This window comes from Cygnus olor, chromosome Z (genome assembly GCF_009769625.2).
Source record: "Cygnus olor isolate bCygOlo1 chromosome Z, bCygOlo1.pri.v2, whole genome shotgun sequence".
Lineage (NCBI taxonomy): Eukaryota > Metazoa > Chordata > Aves > Anseriformes > Anatidae > Cygnus > Cygnus olor.
This window is the reverse complement of record NC_049198.1, coordinates 2,847,586-2,871,839: the sequence shown is the minus strand read 5'-3', so window position 1 is coordinate 2,871,839 and position 24,254 is coordinate 2,847,586. Positions and strand designations below refer to the sequence as shown.

The following is a 24,254-nucleotide window of genomic DNA, read 5'->3' as shown; positions in this document are numbered from 1 at the left end:
CGTGTGGAGCTCAGGACGTGTCTTTGAGCCCTTCCCACCGGCAGAGCACATCAGAGCCCCTCCAAGCCAGCGTCTGTGCCCTGTGCCAGCGCCCCAGGCCAGCAGCCTGGCGTTTATTTCTCAGTGAGCTTTCCCCGAGGTCCAGAGAAGACTCTGGGATCCTTACGCCCAGTTCAATTCCCTGCCTGCTGCTCCCCTGCAGCCCCGTGACTGCTGAGCTACATATCACGTGCGTGCGCAGGTTAGCGCTGCTCTGCCAGGCTCGGCGCAGCCTTCTAAACATATTAGTGGAGAGGAAGGCTCTGGGATGGCTTCCAGTTTTAACCAAGGTCACACCGGCGGGTGCTGGTGTGCAGAGGAAGGTTGTGATACACAGCATCTTTCACGCGAGCTGTGTTCCAGCTGCATACGGCATTTCTGCGGTGAACAGAAAGAAATGGGAAAGGAAGGCAGAGGCGAGAAGCCTGGGAGATCTGAAGTTTTGCTGTGGGTGTGCTGTGCAGCTCAGGATCTTTGTAGCTCTGCTTATTTTCCTACAACAACAGAAATCAAGTGTTACCTACCTGCTTCAGATGGTAGACTGGGGGGTAATGTTTGTGAAAGTGCTCAGAGCTTTGGGCCCTGGGATTCATCCCGGCAGACAATTTTCCCATTAGGAGGCAGCCAAATGCTCCGGGGAAGCCTACACTGCTGGAAACAGCGACTGCATTCCAGATTTACCCGAGCCTCTTGATGATGCATCCTAAGAGCAGCTCTCCTCCTCGCCACAAGAAAGGGCTCGGAAAGTTTAGGCAGGGCCAAGGACCGGAGGTGAGGCACATCACAGAGGTTTGAAATCCCCCCTCTGGCGGGGGTGACTCCCCGTGGCTCTCGCCATGGGAAACGGAAGAGACCCGGCCTTTTAATTGTGCCCCAGCACGGAGAAGGAGGCTGGGCAGCGGCTGGCTGAGGAGACCCGGGAGGAGCAGAAAGAGAGGGGAATAAAGAGGAGGTGCATCATCGGAGGCAGCAGGGGCAGAGGCAGGCTGCTCCAGCAAAAGATTGAAAAAAAAAAAAGCAGAGGCAAACCAGTGGAAATTTTACTCCAGTGGGATTTAGGAGCCCCTTAATGCTGGGGCAGCTTCCCGTTTCTGCAGTGAGGCACTGGGGAGCCCCGTGGTTGCAGAAAAGGGCAAAGTCTGGGGGAAAAGGAGCAGGTTGCTCCTGCACGCTGCCTCTCCCTTTCACGAGCCATCCTCTACACAGGTAGCGGGTCTGTGCCCAGTGTTTTCTCCCCAGCTCATCTTGCTCCCTCTGACGGAGCCTCCAGCTGCTCCTGAGGGTCCCAGCTGGGGTACCCAGTCCCAGCAGCACACGTGGGGATCCCCAAACCCAGCGCCCAGGGTCCTGGCATAGCCCCAGCCTCGCCCCAATGCCCTGCAAGCAAGCCAGAGCCTGGCCATGGGGACACGGGTGCCACCCGTGCATTTTTCAGCTCCCCCACCTGTGCAGCTCCCCTAAAATTGCCCGGTGATGGTGTCTGCAAAGTGAACCGAAGCCTGAAGGCTGTTTTGCTCATGTTGCCTTCAGAAATCCCTCTGACTTGGTCCCCGGACAGAGGTGGGGGGGCGGTGTCACAGCCCACAGCCAGCAGGGCTGGGCGGGCTCTCCAAGCCGAAGCACGGTTCTGGTCTAGAAACCATCCAACAGTGTCTTGCAAAACCTCCAGGATTTCACGGGCTGGACTCGAGCAGAAATGCCGCAGGCAGCGCTGCCAGCCCCAGGCATTCAAACCCCGTGAGTCAGCCCCCTCGCCCAGCTCCTTTCCTTTCTGGGTCTGCTGAGCCGCCAGGGGAAGCTGGGTTCATATTTTCCAGGTCTCTCCCCACACCTCCCCTCCCCTCGTAGGAGGGCCAGCACCGAGCTGCTGCTGGGAGCAGGGGGGCTGTAAGCGGAGGAGGAGATGCGGTGCTCGGAGCCCCTGGAGCAGGGACTGAGTAACGTTGTTGTAAGACTTATGATATTTGTGAGATTTGGCAGCGCTTCGGCCCGGCTCCTTATTTAATTGCCTGCAGATCCTGCCATGTCTTTAACACCAGAGGTCAAGGAACTGGCAGCAGTTCTGTGATTTGTGGACGCAAACTTATCCTATAAAGCGGGTCTTTGCCCACACGTGAGCCCGCATTCACCCAGCTGCGCTCCTCTTTCCTCAGCTCCTTCGCCTGGCTCTGCTCTTCCTTTCCTTTGCGAGGAGCCTTTTGCAATGCCTCTGCTCAGGAACGGGGCTTACCATTAAAATTGGCGTGTGTGAATAAATGTGCCCGAGGAAAGGCGTTCTTCCCCTTCCAGGTCAAATGAAGCAGAGGGGAAGGCAGGTGGGTTTCTCAGGTGCACGCATCGCACCGTGCCTACAGCTGGGGCATTGCCAGCCCATTTTTATAGCGTGTATTATAAACCCTGGGACTGGTTTCCTCCTCCTTTATGCAATGTGATGTGAGCTTTTTAACTCCTTATGGAAGTGAAAAGGGAAAGGGAAAGGGAAAAGGGAAAGGGCAAGGGAAAGGGCAAGGGAAAGGGCAAGGGAAAGGAAAAGGGAAAGGAAAAGGGAAAGGGGAAGGGGAAGGGGAAGGGGAAGGGGAAAGGGAAAGGGATAGGGAAGCGGAAAGGGAAGGGGAAGGGGAAAGGGAAGGGGAAGGGGAAAGGGGAAAGGGGAAGGGGAAGCGGAAGGGGAGGGGAAGGGGAAGGGGAAGGGGGAATGGGAAGGGGAAGGAAAAGGAAAAGGAAAAGGAAAAGGAAAAGGAAAAGGAAAAGGAAAAGGAAAAGGAGCTCTTTTCTTCCTCAGGCCCCCCTGAAGGCCGGGTTTGGGATCTCCCCAGAGCCCTGGTTGCCCCAAGAGGCCTCTGTACCCGCCGTGCTGCAGGTACCTGCTGCCAGCACAGGAGGGAGGCTCCGAAGGGCCGGGAGCGAGGCCAGCAGCACCCAGCACGGAGCTGCTGCTGGGAGCTGCTGGGAGAGGCTGAGGAAGGAGAGGGTGAAGAAGGGGAGGCTGCAGAAGGTGAGGCTGGTGCCGTGCCGGGCACAGGGGGCGAGCCGCAGCCGCCAGCCTCTGGCACCCCTCCGCGGCCGGCCGCGCAATCACAGCCGCCGGAGCGCTGCTTTGGGAGGCGCCCAAAGCCCCGTGCAGGGCAGGGCCACCCCCCCGTAGCTCCCACCTCAGGGAGGCTCGGTCTGTGCCGTTGTGCTGCGGATGTGCGGGGCGAGCCCAGCTCTGCCTCCAGGGACGGCGTGGAGCAAAGGGAGCGGGGGCAGCCAGACCCCCTCCGCCAGCAGGTTCATCGAACTGGGCTTTCTGGGGAAGAAACCGCAACGCCCGAGGGGCCTCTGTGGTGCGTAGAGCTCTGGGCTTTGCCCTGTGCATGCGGGGCCTTCCTGGCTGCCCCCAGACCCTCCCCTCTTCGCCCCTGTGTCCATGTCTCAGCTCTCTGGCGGTCCCGTACTTTAATACTGCCAGTGCTTGGGCCGAGCTGCGTCCCCTGTTACCTCTCACTGCATTTTTACAGTGCGAGTGGAGTTCAGGGGAAGTGGGACAGGGCTCGGGCTCTGCCCGTTGAGTCTTCAGACTAAAGGCAGAGAAGATGCACTCGCTGATGGGTGAGGAGATGGCCCCTAGAGAACAAAACGCTGCTTCCAGGGGAGGAACGGGACGGCATCCACAGGAGGTCAAGCAGCAAGCTAAAACAAACTCCGAGCTGTCCTTCTGCAGGGTGCCTCTGCCGCGCCATCCCCAGCCCTGGCTGCAGGAAGGCGCTGGGCTGCACCTGCAGGAGGGGGTGGTCAGAAGAGGTCGTGTTGGGAGCTGCATCCAGGTGAGCCCTGTTGCTAAAAACGGGGCCAGCCCTCGCCGTGCTGCTCCTGGCATCGTCTCCCCAAGCAGTCTCCATCCCCAGGGCCGGCACGTGGGGCTGTACCAGTGGGATCTGGCCGAGCAGAGCTTGCTGCACCACCCAGAGCTTCACCACCCCTGTCCCAGCCAGGCGGGCACCAGGATCAGAGCAGATCTGTGCTTACATCCCCGCAGGGAATTAAACGCCCGCCTCACGTGCTGCTGCTGCTTGGGCTGCTGTCACCTCTAACCCCCGAGAAAGGCACGAAGGCAGCTGGGAGGCCGGGAAAAGCACAATCCCAGCGCTTTTCCCTTCCCAACATTTCCTTTCCCAAACTTTTCCCCAGATCAGAGCTGCTGCTGAGTGCAGGCAAGGGCGCAGGGGGCGCACACACCGCTGGTGCAGGCTGGGGGGGGGGGAGCAAGGGGCACATGCAGCTGTGCAGGGGGTGCAGGCAGGGCCGCAACCCAGCCCAGTAGGGGTGCTGGGGGTACTGGGAGGATGCTGGGCGTGCTGGTGTGCAGGCAGCCCTCGCAGCCACCAGGTGACGCCGCAGCGCTGCCTACAGCCTCTGCCGGGGCGGGGGATGGGGATGGGGATGTGGGGATGGGGGAGCGGGGATGGGGGGAGCGGGGATTTGGGGGGCTGCTGGGATGCAGGAGCAGGGGATGGGGAGCAGCAGGGTGCAGAAGCATAGCACGCCGCCCCCTTTCCAGCCCCTTACACGTGCTGCGGGTGGGGTAAGGCCGCGTGCCAGCTCCGCTCACCTCCTACCTCCCCAGGCAGCCCTGGGACCCCAAACCTTCCAAACCATCTCACCCCAAAATTGCCGAACTTGTTAAAAAACGAGGCTTGTCTTTCAGTCCCGGGGGCATGGGGCGTGCGTTGTGGTGCCAAAACCTGGCGATGACCCGAGGCGTGCAACCTCAGGCGTGTGCTGCCCAAAGGCACCGCTCGCGTGGTGGCAGTGCCAAGCAGGACCCTGCAGCAGGATCGGTGCCTCTTTGGGTTTGCCCTAAGCAGAGGGGGCAAGCGTGCATGTGGCCGTGCCAGAGTGATGCCGTGGGGCTGGGTTGGGCTCACCCACATCGCATTTTTATTTCTCAGGACCTGCATCAAGCTCTGCCAAGACGGTGGTGGCAGCACGACAGCAGACTCCATGACCCCAAAATCACCGGATTTTAAGATGTTTCTGAAAACATCTGCTCCAGGTGGGAGCTAGCTATTCAGCTCCACATCCACCCACCTCCTTCGGCAGCACGAGCTGCGTGCTGCTGTCACTCCTTGGGGCTCGGTGTGCACAGGTCTGCGGCAGCAATGGACAGTGAGAGCGTGCCCCTGCCTCCAGCTCTGCCAGCACAGCCCGGGGACTGCTCGGAGCCGGACACCGTGTGAGCAGCCAACGCGGGGCAGCGAGGCATCCTGTTTATATCCAAGACTGGAGGGAGGTTGAGCACGGGATCTGCTTGCTCCAGATTCCTAGAGGATGTGATCATAGAAGCGATCGTCCAGTTCAGTTACAGACAACCTGTCCTGAATGTGTCACTTTGCTTGGTGAACTTTTTTCCTTACGTTTAGTATTTTCATTAAATATTATCTCCTATATAGATGTATTAATTCTACATTTCATTGCATTTTAATGCCAGCTTCTGCTCAAGAACAAACTCATGGAGAACTGTGGACTTTTCACTTGAATAAAAAATGCTTCTTCCCCACCCTAACCAGTAAATGTTTGGGAGCTGAATATCGAAGCTTACTGTCCATATTTCCCTTTTCCTGATTTTCTGTCCCCCCAGCCTGTAGGGTAAACATTAAAGCCCGGCCTTTGGGCATGACTGACTGAAGCGTTTTGAAGCAGCTGTGCAATGGTGCTGTTGTTAACCCAGCCGGGGGTCCGGATGCCTGGGATGTGAAAGGATTCAGCTGACTTTGTGTGTCCCAAATCCTGAAGCTCGCCGAGGTCACGGGGGCAGCGAGCTTTGTGGCAGGCAGACAGCAGAGGATGCTCGTGGGTGTCTCGTAGCATCCCACGTCTCCGCTTGCTGGATGCTGTAACATGAATTAGACATGACTTCCTGATGTTTCCATGGTTTCTGCTGGGCCCAGACATCTGTTTTGGGCTCGTACAGCCTGACTTTGTTCTGTGGAGCCAGAGCAGCCTCAAAGCCGGAGGGCGAGCGGGGCTGACCCATGGCAGCAGCCTGCAGGGCTGGGAGCCGTGGCGCAGGCGGCCGCTTGCACAGCAGGTCGCTCCGGGAAGGCTGAGCCCCTGCCCGCTGGGCTGGGCATCTTCTGGCTGGGGCCTGAGACAGGTTGCCTGAAATGGGGTTTGGGCATCGCTGTTGGTGCTGGAAAATACTCAAAGGTGAGAAAAGGGAGGGGAGGAGGAGGCGGCTGGTACATCGGGATCGCGGCGCGGGACCCTGCTCTCGCCCTGGTCACGAGCACCCCCATAGCTGGCTCTCCGTGAGACTGGCTGTTGCACAAAGCCATACACAACTGACAAAATATCGGCTGCACAGGTCAATGGCTCGGGCAACACTTCTCGCAAGCCACTGCCAAGCTTCCCCTCCATGAGCTGCAGCAGGAGCCCAGGGCGATGGTTTCAAAGGCCCTGCTTTGTGCGCGGCGGGGCTGAGTCGGGCTGCCGGCTGGATGCGGCGCCGCTGGGGCAGGAGAACGGCAGGGACGTCCCCGCGGCTGTCCTGAGTACGTCGGGGTGCTAGGAGCAGGGAAGGGGAAGGACGGGGCTCACGGCACTCCCATGGACACGGGCCTGGCTCCAGCACGGCAGCGTGGCCGAGAGCAAGGAGGAGATGCTCAGCCGGGTCCGTGGGGCAGTGCCGTGCCCCGTGCCATAAGCACCTTTGTGACATCCTCCCGTAACTCCTGCGGGCTCTGCGCATGCTGTTCACCAGCTCAGCCCCACGGCACCCGGCGTGCCGCCAGGCCTGGCGCTTCCCTTGGCATCCGAGCACACCCAGAAATTTCACCTGGGTGTTCAGAGGTGATTTTCCAAGGCGAGCAGGATCAGACCTGCTGAGCACGGGGCCAGGCGGGATGCGCTCACACGATGCCCGCTGACACGGCGACCGCTTCAGCTCCAGCACCCTGTTTTAGAAACCTCTATTAAGTACTTAAAAATAAAGAAACAGCTTTGATTAAAGACTCGGGATGATGAGGAATCCACCACAGCCCCAGGCCCCACACCCGTAATTACGCTTGCTGTTAAATGTTTGCCACGGAGTCTGTCCATCTTCCATGTCCTGCCATGAACCCCAGCATTTCTTGACAATTTCTTGTCAATCCCAACCTCCGTCTACTGCAGAGATTTAATAGCATGAGATTATTCTGTCTTCTCCTATAGCAGGAAAGATGATTTTCAGCATCTCGACTGTACCGATGATGGTGAAACTGAAACTGGTGATGCGCTGACGGCTTTGGCCATCCTCTTCCTTCAGGACTTGCAGCGTGAGGGGGGTTTAGGGAAGCTAGAACTCCACGTGGCATTTTTAGAAGTATTTAGCAGAATTCAAAAACCACAGCAGGCGGTGCATTTTACACCTGCCGGTCTGCACAGAAGAGCATAGCCTTTGAGGCTGTGAACCCGGGAAGGCCGAGGAGGAAAGAAAAATGCTCCACTGGTGGCCAGGCTTTTATTCTTTACAACTGGAGGCATCACTTCCCATCAGCTTGCTCTCCTGTGATTTGCGGCATGGCCCTGGCAACATCTGGTGCCTTTCCTTACCGCTTGCTGGAATCCAGAAATGGATCAAACGTGTCATTAAGAAACGATTTTACCTGCTGTGATTGCTGAGTGCCCCATAAATGCTCAGAGATGGGGCAGGTGGTAAAGAGAACCTAAAATCTCATGTTTGTTTTTTTCAGAAGTGCCTGGGTCTGCAATACAGTGCTTCACAAAAAGGCCAGAAGAGCCTTGCTGCATTTCTGCACTTCTGTCCTGGAGGTGAGCACTCCAGAAAGCTCAGAATTGGGTGTCTGGGAAGGCAAAACCTGGCAGCTTTAGCAGGGTGGACCTGTGGCTTATCGTGCAAGCAGCTTCCTCTGGCACTGAAACGCGACTGCATCGCAGGAGAAAGGAGCAGTGTTCTTAACATGGCCATCACATGCAAAATGCAGTCGTGCTGTGACTCCATTAGCAAGAAATTAGGAAGCTGGAAGGCAAACATCACGGGCTTCTCACCAACAAGGTTCTTCTCTGCTCCAGCACCTGAAAGTTGCTAACCAAAGTTTGAGTCCCCTGCTACCACGGCTGTCCGCACTTCAGCCTGTGTGAATGAAGCCCAGCTGGGGAACGTGGGTTTATTACACAGAAATTAAACATTATCTGCTGGAAATCATATTATCTGGAGTCCAAAAGCAGGTCTTTCATGATTACTTTCTTTTCAAGAAAGCAGGTTCTCTCTGTGGAGTGCACTTAATTGTGCTGCTAGCCCTTTTTAATTAGGGTAGATTAGCAATGAAGTTAAATTAAACATTTTATTTCAGCAGTGGAAGAAGAGGGGACACTGGAGTGGGTGCTGGTGTGAGGGGTGTGCCCGCTCATCCCCAGCCCAGCTCCAGAGACCCACCGATATTTGTTCCCAGGAGCCAGGCGTTGGGGCATCCAGCCCCATGGTGCTCCCAAGGGGAGACGGACTCAGCATCTTCCCAAATTTCTTGTTTGTTCCCAGTTTTCTTGCTGGTGTTTCTGAAACAAGAGGGAATTGCCTCCCACAGAGCCTCAGGCTGCCCCCAGCCAGCTGATGGTGGCAGAGGCAGGCAGGGAACGTTCTTGGTTATTTGGCAGTGTAAATTTCCACCTTGTGTGCGTGTGCACAGGAGGCTATTCACAGCGTGTATACATGCAGGTATAGATTTCTGTGGGTTCAGTGAAGGCAGCAATAACGTCCAGGCACGTTAAGTATAAATGTGCACCGTTCTGATTCATAAAATACAATAATAAATAATTGTCATATGCCTGGCATGCTTGTGGGCTGATACTGCTATCTCCTTCCCCCTATTAAACCAGGAACGTGTCAAACCCTTTCCTTCTGAGAGGTTTTGCAGTGAGCAGGCAGCAATGGCATTTCCCTTCCCTCCCACTCACCTTACTGGGGATGCAGAGGGGTCTGTACTGGGGTACCGGTTTACAAAACCACACTCTGCTGCTGGGGAAGGGAGGCCAAGTCCCCAGCCCTTGGCCCCGCTGAACCCGCCGGCGTACTTTCACCAAAGCGGCGCGATAAGAAGCAAAGCCCACGTGAAGATAAGCTTGTTTGTTTTATTAGCAGAACAAGGATAAATCCCACGCTCTTTTCATTGCTCAGCCTGGCCTGCCAGCATGTGGAAGCCTTCTCCGGAGTAAGGCCTCATTCTGCAGTGGAGGATGCATTTGGTGGCACGGATGCGCTCGGTGGGGGCGGTGAGAAAATCAGGGCAAAGCACAGCCCTGGGGCTGAACACCACAGCTCCCTCCACCGTGAAGCCACCTGGAGAGGTTCCCCCTTCCACCTAGTACACAGACGATATTTATTTGACCAAACCACGCCGATTTTCCATGCTCACCCATCCCAAATGGCGCAGGAGTGCTGCTTGCTGCTCACCCGCATTCCTGTCTGTGGCAGCTCGGGTGGCGGGTGGAGGAGAGGGGATCTGGGGCAAAAGGGGGACCTCTGTGCCTGCAGGTGAGTCAGGGCCAGGAAAAGCATGGTTAGAAGATGTGGGGGAGATAACAGAGGGTGCAGAAAGGGGACTGGGAGGATGTGGGCTCCCAGGAGCCGGGGAAGCAAGGGGCTGGGATGCTGGTGTGAGTGGGTGTGTGGTGAGAGCCTGGGGAAAAAGCCTCTTTGGTGGGGAAGGGCAAACCAGAGAGCATCGCTCTGCCCCTTGCTCCTCCCCACCAGCGCCTGGAGGAACTCGGGGTGAGGCAAGAACCCTAAAGGAGACGAGGCACAGGCTGCGACGCCCTCTCCCTGCTACCTCATTCAGGTAGCCTGTCGGGCTGTAGTTTGCTTAAAGGCACTGGTGTCGATAAAGCTGCCTGTGCGTAACGTGATACGGAGTGACGAAAATGCCCGGCACTGCCAAGCCAAGCCAAACCACCCGTCCTTTGTGCATGGGGAGCAGAGCGCTGCTGTGTCATCCAGCCCGATGGCTGCACCCCTCCGGCAGCGCTGCTGCAGTCCTCTGCCTTGCATGGTCGTATCCTGCACCCCGTGAGGCCGTATCCTGCTCCCAGCACCCTGGCTGGAGGCTTTTTTCAACCCAAGGGGGGTGAAATCCCCTTCTCCCAGCCTGCGGATTCGCGATCCCCTCCCCACTGTCAGCCTTTGTGCCTCCTCCCTTCCGAGCAGCATTGCGATCCTCTGATGCAATTAATGGCCACAATAAGGGATTGTGGAAAAAAAGTCGCGTCTGCAAGCAGGGGAAGAGAGGCACGTTCCCAGGGGTGCTGCGTGAGGCTGTGCCGGGGGAAGGTGGCACGGAGCAGCACCCCGTGGCACGGCCACGCTGCGCCTGCCGTGTGCCAGCTGAGCGGAGAGCTGGTCTGTTGTCGGTGGCTGAACCGAATCCTCCTGCCAGCAGAGCTGGAGTCATGGATGCTGCTGCCAGGGATGCTCTCTGTCAGCCTGCGGAGGCAGCGGAGGAGGACAGCCCTGCCTGGTGTGGAAGGAGAGCCCTCACCGCCCACCGCCGCTCCCCGCAACGCCTCCTCCTCCTCCTCCGCACAGCCTGACCTTTGCAAATGCCCATGCGTTTCCCCGGGGCTGTCAGAGTGGCAGTCCTTAAAAGCAGTAATTTGTTTTTACCTGTGTAACCACGCTTTGCATTTCTATGGCCTCTTTAATCCCAAGATGTAGCTGCAAATTAAATCAGGATGGGAAAGTCGTGAATTATGTCCAGGTAGCCCCATTATGCAGCTGAGTTATGAGAAATACCAGGAAATGAGGGCTATTACCTTCAGCGACACGGGAGGTCAAGGAGGGAATCCAAATGCTCTGGCTCGTACCTTGTCTCCGGTGGCATGGAGAGCCTGAAGGAACTGGTTGGGCTGGGAGGGACTGGGACGAGGGATTCAGAAGGGAAGCAGAGATGGATATCCCCCTCTTCTGATCACAGAAGAGGGGGAAGAAGCAATGTCGCAGCGGGTGATGGCGCGCGCTGGGGCTGCACGATGAGCCACCCAGCCCAGGGGCAGCTGCTGGGCTCCTGGGACCAAAACGCAGAGGGAATCGATGGGCACCGGGCGAGCTGCCTTTGCTCCCGATTTTCCTGCAAGAGGAAGGAGGAGAAAAGGAAAGAAATATCTCCTCGGGTGTGCCACCCCGTCCCATCTCAGACCTCCGTTGTCTCCCAGCGAATTTGGCATTGACTTGAGCACAGCCTTGGCACCGGCCGCTGCGCTGCCTACAAATGCCCTTCTAAAAATAACTGAGAAGTGCAGGGGGGGAGCCTGTCCCTGCTCTTGGCACCTCCAGACCAGCTCCTCCTCTTGCCGCGGCAAAGCATTTCTCAGCCGGGGGGAGCCCTGCCCCGAAATCTGACTTGGATGCAGGTGGGAGTCCTGGCAGCTCTGTGCTGGCCACGCGCACGCCCCATCGCCTCCCTGCCTCAGTTTCCCCCCAGCTTGACAGCGAGGCCATCTCATCCCAAAGGATTTGCACTGGGGGTGAGAGGAGGAAACGCCAGAGCCCCGTTCCCAGCCTCGGAGGGACAGACAGACGGCTCAGCAGCGCTGCGCCCAGGGGGAAGAATAAAGACCTTGTCTGTCTCCATGCTCCCACAGTAGGTCCATTATTTGTTTTTTTAAAGGAGGTCTATTTGCTTGCAACCCCACTGCACCCCGGCCGGAATAACGCTCTCTCTGACTGCGCAGTGGGGTTGCGGACCCCACTCAAGGGTTTCCTCTCCTGCAGGAGCCGCCGACGGAGCATCAGAGCACTCGATGGCCGCGGGAGCACTGGGCTGGTCATTTCTCGGGGACCTGCTGAGGGCACCTCTGTGTCTGCACCCCTGGGGATCGCCCACCTACACCACGTACACTTAGAGTACTTGGGGAAGAACAGAGGAACCCCCTTCTTCTCTTTTTGCCGTGCCTATCTGTTTTTATAACTGAGCTTTCCACGCAGGGGACCTATAATTTGAGCAGAACACAGGATGCTGAATTTTGCCTCCAGCTACACTCTGAAGCCAATGTTTGCTCAAAGCTAGCGAGGGAGGGCCGGGCTACCAGCACATCACGGCTGCCATCAAGGTATTTTGTAAATACTCTGTACTTCCACTCCGAAGCAGCAGGTTCCCATCCCTGCCGAGCAATTTTAAAGGTTGTTGTCAGGGTGAGAGCAGAGTTTGGCACTGCATCTTTTTGGTGCCATAGTCTTAAATATTTCTGTGTCCCCGGGGGCAGCCTTCAGCCTCGGCCTGTTACCCAGACCGCAGCACTCACGTGGCTCGGGGCCTTGGAGCGGGCTGAGCGGGCTGGGTCTGGTGTCACAGCCCAGCCGAGTTCCTGTGGCAAAAACCTTGATTTCCCAGGGCTGCTGGGATCCACCAGTTTGTGCTGAATTTGCAGAGAGCCAGGAGAGGCTCCTGACAGCCTCCCCGGGTGTTCGGCCCTGTCTTGGGAGCAGCCCCGGCAGGACAAGGGCCTGCCCGCGCGGGGCCCAGCATCTCGGGGATGCTCAGCAGCGGCAGGAGCCGGCCAGCCTCAGTTGTCTGTGTTACGGCGATTGAGAAACTCCCCTGACGCCTCTGTACATCCCTAAATACATGCTTTTAATAAAGAGCCAATTTAGTTTCCCAAGCACTGAGTCATCTTGTGTTATTACCTGGCGTATGGTACCCAGAACAGCAGCCGCGGCATCTTTCCTTTGACAGAAGGATGTTTCAATTCCCTCTCCCACCTCCAGCTTTTCACAACTCTTGTTTTCCCTTTAATGGGGAGCCCCTTTCCCTCACAATTTCCCCCCTGTCCAGGCTGCTAGCCCAGAAGCAGGCAGGGAGGTGAGGCTGAGCATGAACATCCGAGGGGCTGGAGGGGAGCGGGATGAGCCCCGGGATGGGATGGGATGGGATGGGATGGGATGGGATGGGATGGGATGGGATGGGATGGGATGGGTTGGGATGGGATGGGGTGGGATGGGGATGGGGATGGGGATGAGGATGGGGATGGGATGTGGATGGGATGGGATGGCATGGGATGGGATGGGATGGGATGGGATGGGATGGGGATGGGGATGGGGATGGGCATGGGGATGGGGATGGGGATGGGGGTGGGGATGGGGATGGGATGGGATGGGGATGGGGATGGGGATGGGGATGGGATGGGATGGGATGGGATGGGGATGGGCATGGGCATGGGCATGGGCATGGGGGTGGGGATGGGATGGGATGGGGATGGGGATGGGGATGGGGATGGGGATGGGGATGGGGATGGGGATGGGGATGGGGATGGGGATGGGGATGGGGGTGGGGATGGGGATGGGATGGGGATGGGGATAGGGATGGGATGGGGATGGGGATGGGCATGGGGATGGGGATGGGCATGGGGATGGGGATAGGGATGGGCATGGGGTGGGGATGGGGATGGGGATGGGGATGGGGATGGGCATGGGGATGGGGATGGGCATGGGCATGGACATGGGGATGGGGATGGGCATGGGGATGGGGATGGGGATGGGCATGGGGATGGGATAGTCCCACAGCCCTTGTGATTCTGGACACACATCAGCATGATCATGGTGAGAGTGTCACTGCTATGGGCCGTGATCCCAAATGAGGGCAACCTGCTCTCAATAGTGAGGTGAGACAAGCTGTTATCGGGTTCAGGTTTAATACCCCAATCCCAATTTCAAGACGCGCATTAGCAGCAGGGCAGAGCAGGCCTTCCCTTTCCCCAGCCCAGCTCCCACGCTGCCGGATTAATAATTAAACCGCAGGAGGTCCATGGATAAAACCACGCAATTCCACGTGGCTCTTTTTTTTTTTTTTTTTTTGCCAAAAAGAGGCCGAAAGCAGAACCCCCGGTGCTAAACCAACACTGCGCTCCCCACTTCCAGCCGCCCTCGGGTGAGCAGAAGGTTGCCACGGCAACCACCCAGCCAAAAATACAGCACGGCGTGGGGGGGGGAGGCCTTTTTAATCCCATTTAATGCCCAAATCGCAGCAAGGCTGCGCATCGTTCCCAGCTTTGGGGCCCTCCTGCCGGTCCCGGGGAGCCTCCCCGAGGCGGGCCGGGGCTCGCAGCCACCAGGCTCGGCGGCTCCCGGACTACAACTCCCGGCAGGGCCGGCGGGGCCGGGCCGGGCGGGGCGAGGGGCGGGCGGCGGGGCCCGGCCGCCTCCCGGAGCCGGAGCCGAGCCGGAGCCGAGCCGAGCCGAGCCGGCCGCCTGCCGGGCGGCGCCCCCTGCCCCGCCGCAGCGCCCACGGTAAGGCCGGGACCGGGTCCCGGGGGTAAATGGGGGCGCGGAGACGGGCCCCGGAGGCTTGGGGGGGTGGGATCCCGGAGGGGGAGGGGGCCCCGCTGCCACCCCGCTGCCACCCGCAGGGCCCTCGGGGAGGGGTCGCCGTCCCCGGTCCCCCCCGCCGGGTCTGGCCGTGGGGGTGGTGTGTGTGTGTGTGCGGGGGTGCGGTGCGGTCCTCATGGAGCCCGGCTCCTGTGGGAAGGGTTTGGGGCTGCGTGGTGGTTGGGGCGGCCTCCGCCCGCTGCTCGCCCTGCCTGCCATCCCTGTGTCCGTCCCCCCCCCCCCCCCACCATGGCACCGCGTCCCCCCCTTGTGTCGCTGCATGCACCCCGGCACCCGGTCCTCTCTGGGTGCCAGGGCGGCGGTGGCGTCCGCAGCAGGACAAGGGTTTGGACCCAAGGCTTCCCTCTGGGCCAGGCGGCGGTGTGCGTGGCCTCGGTGGCCGCGGGGTGACACGTGCTCGTGGGGTGTTCGTGCTCGCCAGCCCCGCGTCGGGTCCGTGCCCGGCACCCGAGAGCTCACGCGCCGGAGGTTTCCTTGCGAGCGGTGCCGTAAGCCAGGAGGCACGGCTGCCGGGCAGCCCTGGGGTCCCAGCACCTCAAAAATCGGCGCCTCCGGTCGTTTTTCTGGACGACGAGGCTGAGAGGCGTCCCTGGGGGATGCACGCGTGGCTGACAGGAGGAGGGGTGCAGCGCGAAACCTTCCTCGCCCCTCTAGCGTCCGAGCTCGCCACAGCATGGCGTGCGTCATGCCAGCCCGGGGAGACACGTACGGTGGTGTTTCTGGCTGCCGGAGGCTGCCGGCTTGCTCCCGGCTTGTAATCCGCTGTGAGGGCAAGCCGTGGGTGTCCCCGGCCCTGGAATGGTGCAAATCTGGGGCTGAGCTCCCGCGCCCGCGGGTGGCTTTGCACGTGCGGCTGTCCCTTGGATGGCTTCATCGGGGCGGAACGCGGCAGGGACCTTCCCGCAGAAGTGGTTCCTCCACTGAAATAGGTTGTTTGTCTGTCTGTGCCGCCTTTGCTCCCGTGTGCTGCTCCTCCTCCGTCGCTTGGATGGGTGCAGACTGCTGCTGGGAGTCACGGCCAGCACCGGGACCACTGTAGTAAAAGCCAGCCTTGTTGGCAGCAACAAAAGGTATGGGAGGAGATGCAAGGTACTGAGCTTCCAGGCTCTTCCTCTGGTGGTTTAATGCTCCTTCCACCTCCAAACCTAGGAAGGCTCGCTGGTGGCGGGGGCCATCGGAGCATCCAGTTGCTGGCAGCGCAGCGGGGGATGCCACACGTGTTGGAGGGGGAAGCATCACGCCCTGCTTACGGTTTCCGTGACCCTGACATGCAAATGTTCACGCTTTGTCCTCACCGCACGGAAAAAAACACTGTGTGGTGTAGGTTCATGTTCCTTTTCCCTGTAACGACCACAAAGGCTTTGTTCTGCACTCGGCTGATCCTGAGGTCCAAAAGCAAAGCCTTACACTGGGTTTTATTCCCTCAAGCCCAGAATAAAATTTGTAGCCTGCGTTTTCCACATGTTAAGTGTGTTTTCTTTGGCAGAAATATGCGTGTTTTCTGTTTTGGGCAGCTCAGGCTGAGTTTGTATTTAAAGCTCTTTCCCTCTGAGCTCTGGGCCTTCCTTCTGCAGAGCCTGCACTGAGAATTGACTGTGTCACAGTTAGAGTACTGTGGGACTAATAACGTTGTCCAGCTCCGAGGAAACATTTTTTATCGCTTATAAAATCTCACGTTGCTTTTAAAGGGAAGCAGAGGAGCAGTGGCTGGATGCTGCAGGTGATGACGATGTGGTAAATGATGAGTTTCAGGTGCGCAGCACCCAGGGGCTCCCCGGCATGCGGGGCTGCAGAAGGCTGGAGAAACCATTGTGGAGATGAACTGAACACCAGCCCTGTGTCTGCAGAGGGATCTCCGCGAGGAGTGAGCTGTCTGAGGCGTTTGGCTTGCTCTCACATGCTTGCTCCTGTAGCTGAGTCAGCCTCGCGCACAGCTGAGCTGGGAATCGTCTGCGGAGGGTTCCTGAGAGCTGTGGCAGATCAGGCGCAAAGCACGGAAACGTTCCCCACGGCGAGCCTTCGGTGAGGTCCTGCCTCTTTGTGAGGAGCTGCACCTAAACGTACAGCAAGGCCTGCGGCTTCTGTGAAAGCTGGGGGCAGCAGATCCTATGCTTCAGGAGCTGTTTGGGGCACATTCAGCATATTGTCAGAACATTTCCCCTAAAACGCAGTTGTTCTTCGGTTTAGCAGAAGCATTCAGACGTTTACGTTACACGTGGCATTGTGAAGTTTCAGAGTTAACGGTCTGCTGGTGTGTTTGGGGTAGCTCTTCATCAGGCTGGGGAAAGGACAACTGCTCTGTCCGGAAAATCTGCGGAATGTCGAAGTGTTTATGGACACTACTTGCCCATAAGCTTCGGGATGTCCTTGTGAAACTCCTTGGAGAAGGTACGGTTCTGCTACCGGAGTGCAATTAGTGCTTTACTGAGTCATCAGGAGTGAAGGGCTAGTGTAGCCAGCCAGTAATCCTCTGCTCATTTGTGAGAGTGGCTGTTTTATTTATATTTTGTGTAAATTATATATATTTATGTCTATAGTCATGTGTAACATGGATGCCTTGCTAATGATTGTAAGAGAAATAAATTTCCTGGTCAGTTCAGACTGAAACGGGGATGCCGTTGGGTATTCTTAAAGCTTTTGAGCTTCTAATGCCAGCTTCCAGGCTGGAAAGAGAGGCTTTTTCTTCCGTGTCTGCCTGGGGCTGTCCCACGTTTGGTCTGGCCTTGCTGGTCCCGCGTAGCCACTGTTGGTCTGCTCCAACCGAGTGATCCCAGAAGGGTGATGGGGATGGTGTCTCTGGAATGGACGTGAGATCTTCGCTTTTCTGTGTTAGTTTTTGGGGCCTCCTTTGAGTTAGTTTGTGGACCTCCGAGGCTTTAGAGACCACAGTGGATGAGGAGTAGTCTCATGTTTCAGGAAAGCCATCGTTTCCATCTCCGTGCTCCTACCGGGCAGCCCGCAGCCTCCTCTTTCCCCAGGCACGTAGCAGTCGTGGCAAGAAAAGAAAAAAAACAAACAACAAATTGTTTTGTCCTGTGGCAGGAGAAGCTGTGGTGACACAACTACGCTGCTACCTCCGCGGGACCAAATCCTGCCTTACCTGTCGGCGAGCAGCCTGCCGCGGGAGCGTTTAATAGCGTGCAGCAATTTCTGGAGGGCGTCCGCCCTGCGGCCACGGGCTGACTCGGCTCGGGCTCCTCCTGCCAGCCGTCGGATGCCATCGGTTTGGTGGCAGGACCTGCCCCGGGACGTGCCGGGGACAGGGAGCGGCTGGGCGATGCTCCCCGCCCCTCGCTCCCTGCTCGGCTGAGGATGCGCCCCGGCGCCCAACTATTTTAATTGGCCTTCATGCAAAAAGGAGAAGGAAAAAAGCATTCCTCTTCCTTCTGGAGTGGCCCAGCTCCCCTGGATGGGTTTGCGCAGCCTGTGCTGTGGCTTTGCTGCCTTCCCCACGCCGGAGCAGAAGACACGTGTCTGCCACGGGTTTCCCCGGCCTGCCACAGGGAGCTGCTAGTTGGGTACGCCATGCCTTGTAACTAATTCCAAAAACACATCTATTTTGAACTCAGGAAATCCTGGAGGAGCTGTGAAGAACCGCTTTGTGTAGCTGGGGCAGTCGGTGGGGAGGTGAGTGGCTGGGCTGGGGTCTGCACAGCAGGGACATCATCATCATCATCATCACGTGTGGGCTGCCAGCAAGCAGCTTTGGGGGGTGCTGAGGTCTGTGGAAACACCTCTGAGTGCTTTCCAGTGCAGGAATCATCTTAAGATGAATTTTGGAGGATTTTTTGTCTTGCAGAGAAGTGTGTGCTGTAGTCACCGGTGGGGCCATGCTGTAGCATAGGTGCAGCCGAGCCCACCCACAGCAGTGCCCTGCGGACGGGGCTTGCTTTTGCGTGCAGGCGTCTCCGTCACGCAGCCAGAGGTAAATCCCGAGGGCACCGGGCTCCTGGGCTGCAGGAGACAGAGCAGGAGGGCGGCGTGGTGTCCCCCCTGCAGCGGGAAGGGGACTCGGGTACCATACCTGCCTCGCCGTCCCAAATACCATCTTTGGTGTTTGTACAAGAGGGGAAAAGAAAGCAGGAACTGTTGTTGTGGCGGGGCTGCAGTTGTCAGCTGGAGGCTAATAATAGGAAACGTTTGGTGCTTAACGCCTGCTCGGCCTTGTCTGGCCAGAGGAGCTGGGGTGAAAGCCCGTGGGAGCTGCGGGGCGCCCCGAGAAATGCAGCTGCTGGCCGGGCGATCGGCTTGGAGACATCTTAGATTGCAGCTCTCTGGCTCGGGAAGCTGGGCCGGCAGTCCCGAAACTTGCAGCAATCATTTCTGCAGCTGGAGGCTTCACAGCTGTACGTGGGGGAGGCTCGTGGTGCTTTTTGAAATGGCTTTTTTTTTTTTTTCCCACACTTCATTGTTGCAAGCTAGTAAATTAATTAGATGTAGTTTTCAGGGGCTGTTAGGTTGGGTGAGAATAGCTGGTTGTGAAAGCTTGTCAGAGAGGAACTCCTGTATTTTTTTGGCTGGAAGATAAAGGAGTGGTTAATGTGTTTGAGCCCAGGAGTGGATTCATTTAAAGGCCTGGTCCTGTAGGCGCTGCTGAGATCCTTGAGGGCCGTTTTCCCGACGTTGTTCTACCTTCGGTGCAGTCGTTCTGGCTTCATTTGGTCTGCGATCGAGCTCGCCTCCCTCCCTCTAGAGGAGACGGCGGTGGCACGAGCGGCTCGCACATGACTCACCGGAGCTGCTAACGCCGTAAACGCGCGCCCCGACAGCCCTGCTGCCCTGCCTGCCCGCGGGCTCTGGGATGGGGACAGACCCCGTCGCTATTAGCAGAATTTGGGCTGCCAGGTCCGTGGCACACGGCTGCAGGGTCATGATACCGATGCCCAAGCGGGAGCAGCTGCCGCGGGAACCCGCGTGGGAGCCCGGTGCGCGGTGCTGCCCGGCGCCCCCCTCCCCTTCTTTCAGGACCAGCTCCGATCCTGGTGGCAGCTCTGAAATCAACCTCACACTTCTGGAAAGCTCTGCTAGCGAGCGGCCAGCTCGCCGTCCCTTCCCCGCAGCCCTGCTCCGGCCGTCGCCGTGCTGCTCGTGTTTCCCTGCCTCTGCGGCCGCTCTCGGCAGCGTCCGCGGTGGGCAGGACGCCGGCACGTACGCGTAGCGCTTGGCCGGCAGGCGGGGAAGCAGACAAAAGGATTTGGGGGGCAGTGAGGACGGTGCGGGGCTGGGCGGGGGGTCCCCTCCCTTCCTCCCTCCCTCCCACCACGCGTTCAGCAGCCGTGCCCCGCTCCCCGCAGCACAGCATCCCTTCCCGCTGAGCCTCGGGGATGGAAATGCCCCTTCCCCGGCACCCGCGCCCCGTGCTGACGGCTTTGTTCTCTCCCACACCGCCCCGCTGCCGTGTTCTCTGCCGTGGGAAGGGGCCGGCAGCGGGGGCTTTTAATGCCGAGGCCGCTGACCCGTCTCCATCCTACTGCCTCCGGTCACCCGGCGCTCGTGGGGACGGGGTTAATCCTGCACCGGGACAAGTGTTTTGGGGGGTACTGTCCGGCTACCCAGCGGAGGTTTGGGGAGGGTTGGAGCGTGTGCCGTCTCAGGCAGCGGGATGGTAGCCTGGCCAAGCGTATCCGTTTAATTGAACCATAAATCCTGCAGCAGACCAATAGTGCAGGACTTTATTAAAACCCCGGGGTGCTGGTTGCCCTCCCTCCCTGCTTTTGGAGTGCTGGCGGAGCACGCCGCATCTTTCTAGGAATCGGCTCCTTCCCGGCGGCTCTCAGCTGAAGGAGGACGCTTACGTGGCTTTTTTAAACACAAATTTGCATTACGTGGGGTGAGAGATTGATTTATCAAGTGGCAACAGCCACTCCAAATCGAAGCTTCCATTTCTGTGCTTTTTGTTTTTATTATTTTGTTTACAGCGATGAGGTCTGTGCAGTCAGCCTGGCCGTCACTTGTTATTCCTCCAGAAACTTTTTAACCCAGGGATTAATTTCAGCCAGATCGGACGGAGGAGCGCAGGTCTCACAGATAAGATCTTCCATGCTTTAAGGAAAAGGGTGGAAGGGGGAAACCCAAATTTCTTCCTGACCACAAGGAGAGGCTGCAGCAGTCGTGAGCTCAAATACTGCCTGGGCGCAGGTGGGTCGGTTAACTCGCTTATACCTACAGGGGATTTGGGGTTTGTGTTGCTGCAGCCAACCCAGATACGTGCTGCTTCTTGCGGGGCTGGGGGCTAGAAGGTCCCAGAGGGAGCTCAGGGTCTGGGGCGACGGGGGAGAGGGAAAGGTGTGGGTGTGCATGTTGCAGGCACAGCGGGGAGTGTGGGGAATGTGGGTCACGAATCGGTACGAAACTGGGCTCTGTTCTAGGGCTGCCGGCGGGTGTTTGTGTTTTTCCTGGGTGGCCCAGCACTCTGGAGCTGAGCTGGGGCCGGGCGGGATGTTGGCTTTCAGGAGCGCCTTAGGCAGTACCCTCGCAAGCGTTTCGTTAGGCAAATAACACGAACTGAACAAAAGGAAGAAGGAGCTGGCTGCGGGGGTGCTGCCAGGGATGGCGATCCCGCACTGCAGGAGCAGCGGTGCTGGGGTTCGGTTTATTGACGGCTTTGTAAGCCCCGCTACCCCACGGGTTATTCTTTGCTTTGAGCCTCATGGTTGCCTGGACCCCTCTGTCCTGGTGCCTGTCTCTCCTCCTGGCCAGCTCAGCGTTTTATATGGAGTGTGCAGAAGGGGCCGGAGCTATTAGCAATCCCTGGTCCACTCCATCAGATGGCAGCGGGGATTTCCCGAGCTGCGCGGGGCACCTCGGTATGGCCTCTGGTGTCCTGGGAGTGCTCTGGGGCACCGAACCCAACGGTAACAAGAAAATCCACTCCAGAGAGTACATGTACGCGAGGATGGCCCCAAATCTTTGCATTCAGTAGGGTTTTCTTTGTTATCTCTCTTTGCGTCACCTGGCATCCGAGTAGGCGGCTGGGAGGTGCTGCGACCGGCGCTGTGCAGGGCAGAAGTTGTAGGTCCTTGGCGGGACTGAAGGTGCAGGAAGGCATCTGACCACGCTTCCCTGGCCGGGTTTGTGGTGCTGGTCAGGAAGGGGAAACCTGCACAGATAAACATGGGTGCAAAGCCCTGGGAAGGGGATCACCCAGCGGGCAGCAGGAGCTGGCCCTGTGCCTTCAGGAGAGAGGCTCAGCTGGGAAGCGGTGAAGCACCCCCACACAACACTGCGCCAGGGGGTTTTCGTGTTGTCCTGTGTTTCCTTATATTTGCCAACCTTACTGCCCGCGCTCTGACCGTGCTGCTCTCCCAGGGCTTGCTGCTTGCTCGTGACCACCCGGCTTGCAGCACGAAGCCAGTGTCATGTTTATTTTTAGTCTGCTGCCTCTCTGCCACGGGGTCCTGCAGTCCCAACAGGCTCCCTGGCCTTGAGCTGAGCCTTGCCATGTACCTGCTGGGGCAATCAGCTGTTTTACTGCTGTTCCTAACAGTGATGGTTAATGCTTGTGGTGCGCTGCTGCCTAGAAGCTCGTGGAGAGTGTTTGCAGACTGGGGAATGGACAAAGTCTGGGCCCAAAAGCTCGGCTGGGCTCGCTGCAGTCTCCCTACGAGGTGGAGGTCCGCACTGGCAGCATTCTGGCATCACTGGGGGCCTGTGACCTTGTCTGGGTGTAGGGCTTCGAGCTGCTCGTGGAAGTGATTTGGGAGCACCCAGTTCCCAGCGGAGCCGGGGAGGATGCTCTGCCCTGCTCGTGACGGCTCTTCTTCCAGCTACAACCTGAGGCCGCCGTTTCTGCCTCTCCCCTTTCTGCCGTCACTACTGGCACCCTTTTTCTGGGGATTCTGTTCCTTTTTTGTCAGCTCGGAGAAGTATTTTCCTTACGCTCGCCTCTATTTAGGGCTCTGGGGGAGGAAGTGACTCAGCCTTTCCTCTGCTGCTGTTTGCACAGTCATCCCTCGCCGGCTCCGCCGAGGCTTTCCGCGCGCACCTCACGTTACGAGCGCTTCGTTTTCATTCAGCAGGAGCCTGCCCACTTCCCTGCCACACGTTTGGGTGGGGAAAGGCACAGCAGGGGTGGACGAGCCGCCGACAGGAGCCCCACGTGCCAGGCAGGTAGCAGCACCACGCTCCTCAAGGAGGACGCACCACCAGCCCCACGGCAGCTCCGGGCAGCAACAACCAGGGACCCATGAGCACGGGCGTCGGCGGAGAGGCAGCCCCAAGTAAATCAGCTCGCTTTTGGGGTCTCGCCTAGTCGAGCTGGGGAAAATCGATGCCATCTGGTGGTGGGGATACACCAGGGAGGGGAGAGCGAAGGTGACTCCCGTCGCGCTGGCAGCACGGCTGAAGGATGCCCTGGTCTCCTGGGCGCTGACGGGAAGGCTCTGCGAGGATGACGGATGGATGGCAGGATGGTGGGGCTCGGTCCGTGGAGGGCTGCTGCCAGCTTGCCTTTCACGGCAGAGCTGAGCCGACTGCTAAATACCGAGCAGGAATCATCGCTTGCCCTCCGCTGGGCTTTCAGACGCTGCTGCTCAGCGAGGGACTCACTAAATCATCTGCACTCTGAGTGATACCAGGCATTTGGCATGCCATGTACTATATTAAAAAAGAAAAAAAAAAAGTGCATTAGTTTCAGGTTAATTGTTCTCCTAGCCTGGAAGCCAGCACAGCTGGCTGCAAAGTCACCTTTGCTTCTTTATAAAGGCAGCTGGGGGGAGCCAACAAACTCAGTCTACCCAGAAGCCTTCCTCTCCCCCTCCAAAACCCAGAGACTCAAACCCAGGAAGCAGTTTTGACCTGCTTAGGAAATTCTGGCACGTGCCCATTATCCCTTTACTTTATAAGGTTGTAGGAATCTGTGTTCTTAGCAGGAGGAATAACTTACATGGCCCTTGCTGGGGGTGTTACCCCAAGGACAGCAGCCCCGTGCCTTTGCCCATGGTCAGCTCCCCTTGGCAGTCCCAGCTCCTGGGTTGTCTCTGGCTGGAGCGATGTCTTCTCTGTGTGTGTGTGTGTTGCTGGAGGTTGTGCACTGTTTATCTGGTATTTTGTGGTAATAGTGCTTCCTAACTAATCCCTGCTCTTGGTCTGCATGCAGTGGAGTTTGATCCTGCTTTGACAATGGTGAGCTTCAGTTGTTAATTTTAGGGTTTCATAGGTAGAGCATCAGTAGCTGCAGACACTCCTTGCATACAGCCTTGTTGAAGCTCGCGTGCTCTGAGCAAGAACTGCTCAGGTGACCACAAGATTTGAGCTTTTTTGTTGTGTTGCAACACCTCAGTAGGCTCCAAGGGTTGTGTCTGCCTTTATGGGACTGTGTTGTACCAGGTGCCTGAGAAGAAAAGGAAGGTAAGGCCTTTGGAAATGGAGGGTGGAGGCCTCAAGTCATGGGAGATTCGTGTAAGCGGACATCTAACAGCTTGGTGGTACTGCAGGACTAGACCCAAATTCCTTAAAAACAAACACACAAACAAAAAAAAACCACCGGGTGGTGAGTCCTCAGATCGATCAGTCAATGCAGCCTGTTGGCAGCAAAGGTGTTAATCTGAGGGCCCCACTTCGGTGCGGCAGGGAGGAAATAGCTGCGGACCCAGAGCTTATCTGATCTTTACTGGGATCTCCGCCGAACCAGCCCCGTCCAGTTCAGTTGGATGTTTTGGGGTGAGGTGTGGTAACCTTGCAGGAGGCAGGTTTCGTGGTACATGCCTCCTTGTGGAGCGGTGTGCCAGGAGGAGGAGGCTCTGCTGGCAGTGCCGGCCCTAAATACACGCGGGAGAAGGCTGGTAACAGGATGGAGGCGCTTCGGAAGGAAGCTCTTTGGGATGGTGGTCAGCGTGTAATTAAACTGTCTCTAGTAAATAAG

At 58.0% G+C, this 24,254-nt stretch overlaps 1 protein-coding gene and 2 long non-coding RNA genes across 18 annotated transcripts in view; 2 read left to right on the top strand and 1 right to left on the bottom strand.

Annotated features, from left to right (window-relative positions):
- The first annotated feature begins 1,824 nt into the window (after positions 1-1,824).
- Positions 1,825-5,578, top strand: LOC121061557. Its single transcript, XR_005815155.1, has 2 exons — positions 1,825-1,987; positions 4,971-5,578. It is a non-coding gene; the product is annotated as an uncharacterized LOC121061557 (long non-coding RNA).
- Positions 5,579-9,150: 3,572 nt separating this feature from the next.
- On the bottom strand, positions 9,151-11,006 carry LOC121061556. Its single transcript, XR_005815154.1, has 3 exons — positions 10,876-11,006; positions 10,676-10,726; positions 9,151-9,377 (listed from the first exon to the last, which is right to left on the bottom strand). It is a non-coding gene; the product is annotated as an uncharacterized LOC121061556 (long non-coding RNA).
- A 3,193-nt stretch (positions 11,007-14,199) lies between these two features.
- CTIF (cap binding complex dependent translation initiation factor) overlaps positions 14,200-24,254 on the top strand; it is a 135,623-nt gene continuing 125,568 nt past the window's right edge. For 8 of the 16 annotated variants that reach the window (XM_040540567.1, XM_040540565.1, XM_040540559.1 and 5 more), the window contains exon 1: positions 14,200-14,293. The gene's annotated coding sequence lies outside the window, so the exon portion shown is untranslated. The remainder of the gene's footprint in view (positions 14,294-24,254) is intronic. The other 8 variants (XM_040540568.1, XM_040540556.1, XM_040540553.1 and 5 more) reach the window with 5 other exon arrangements.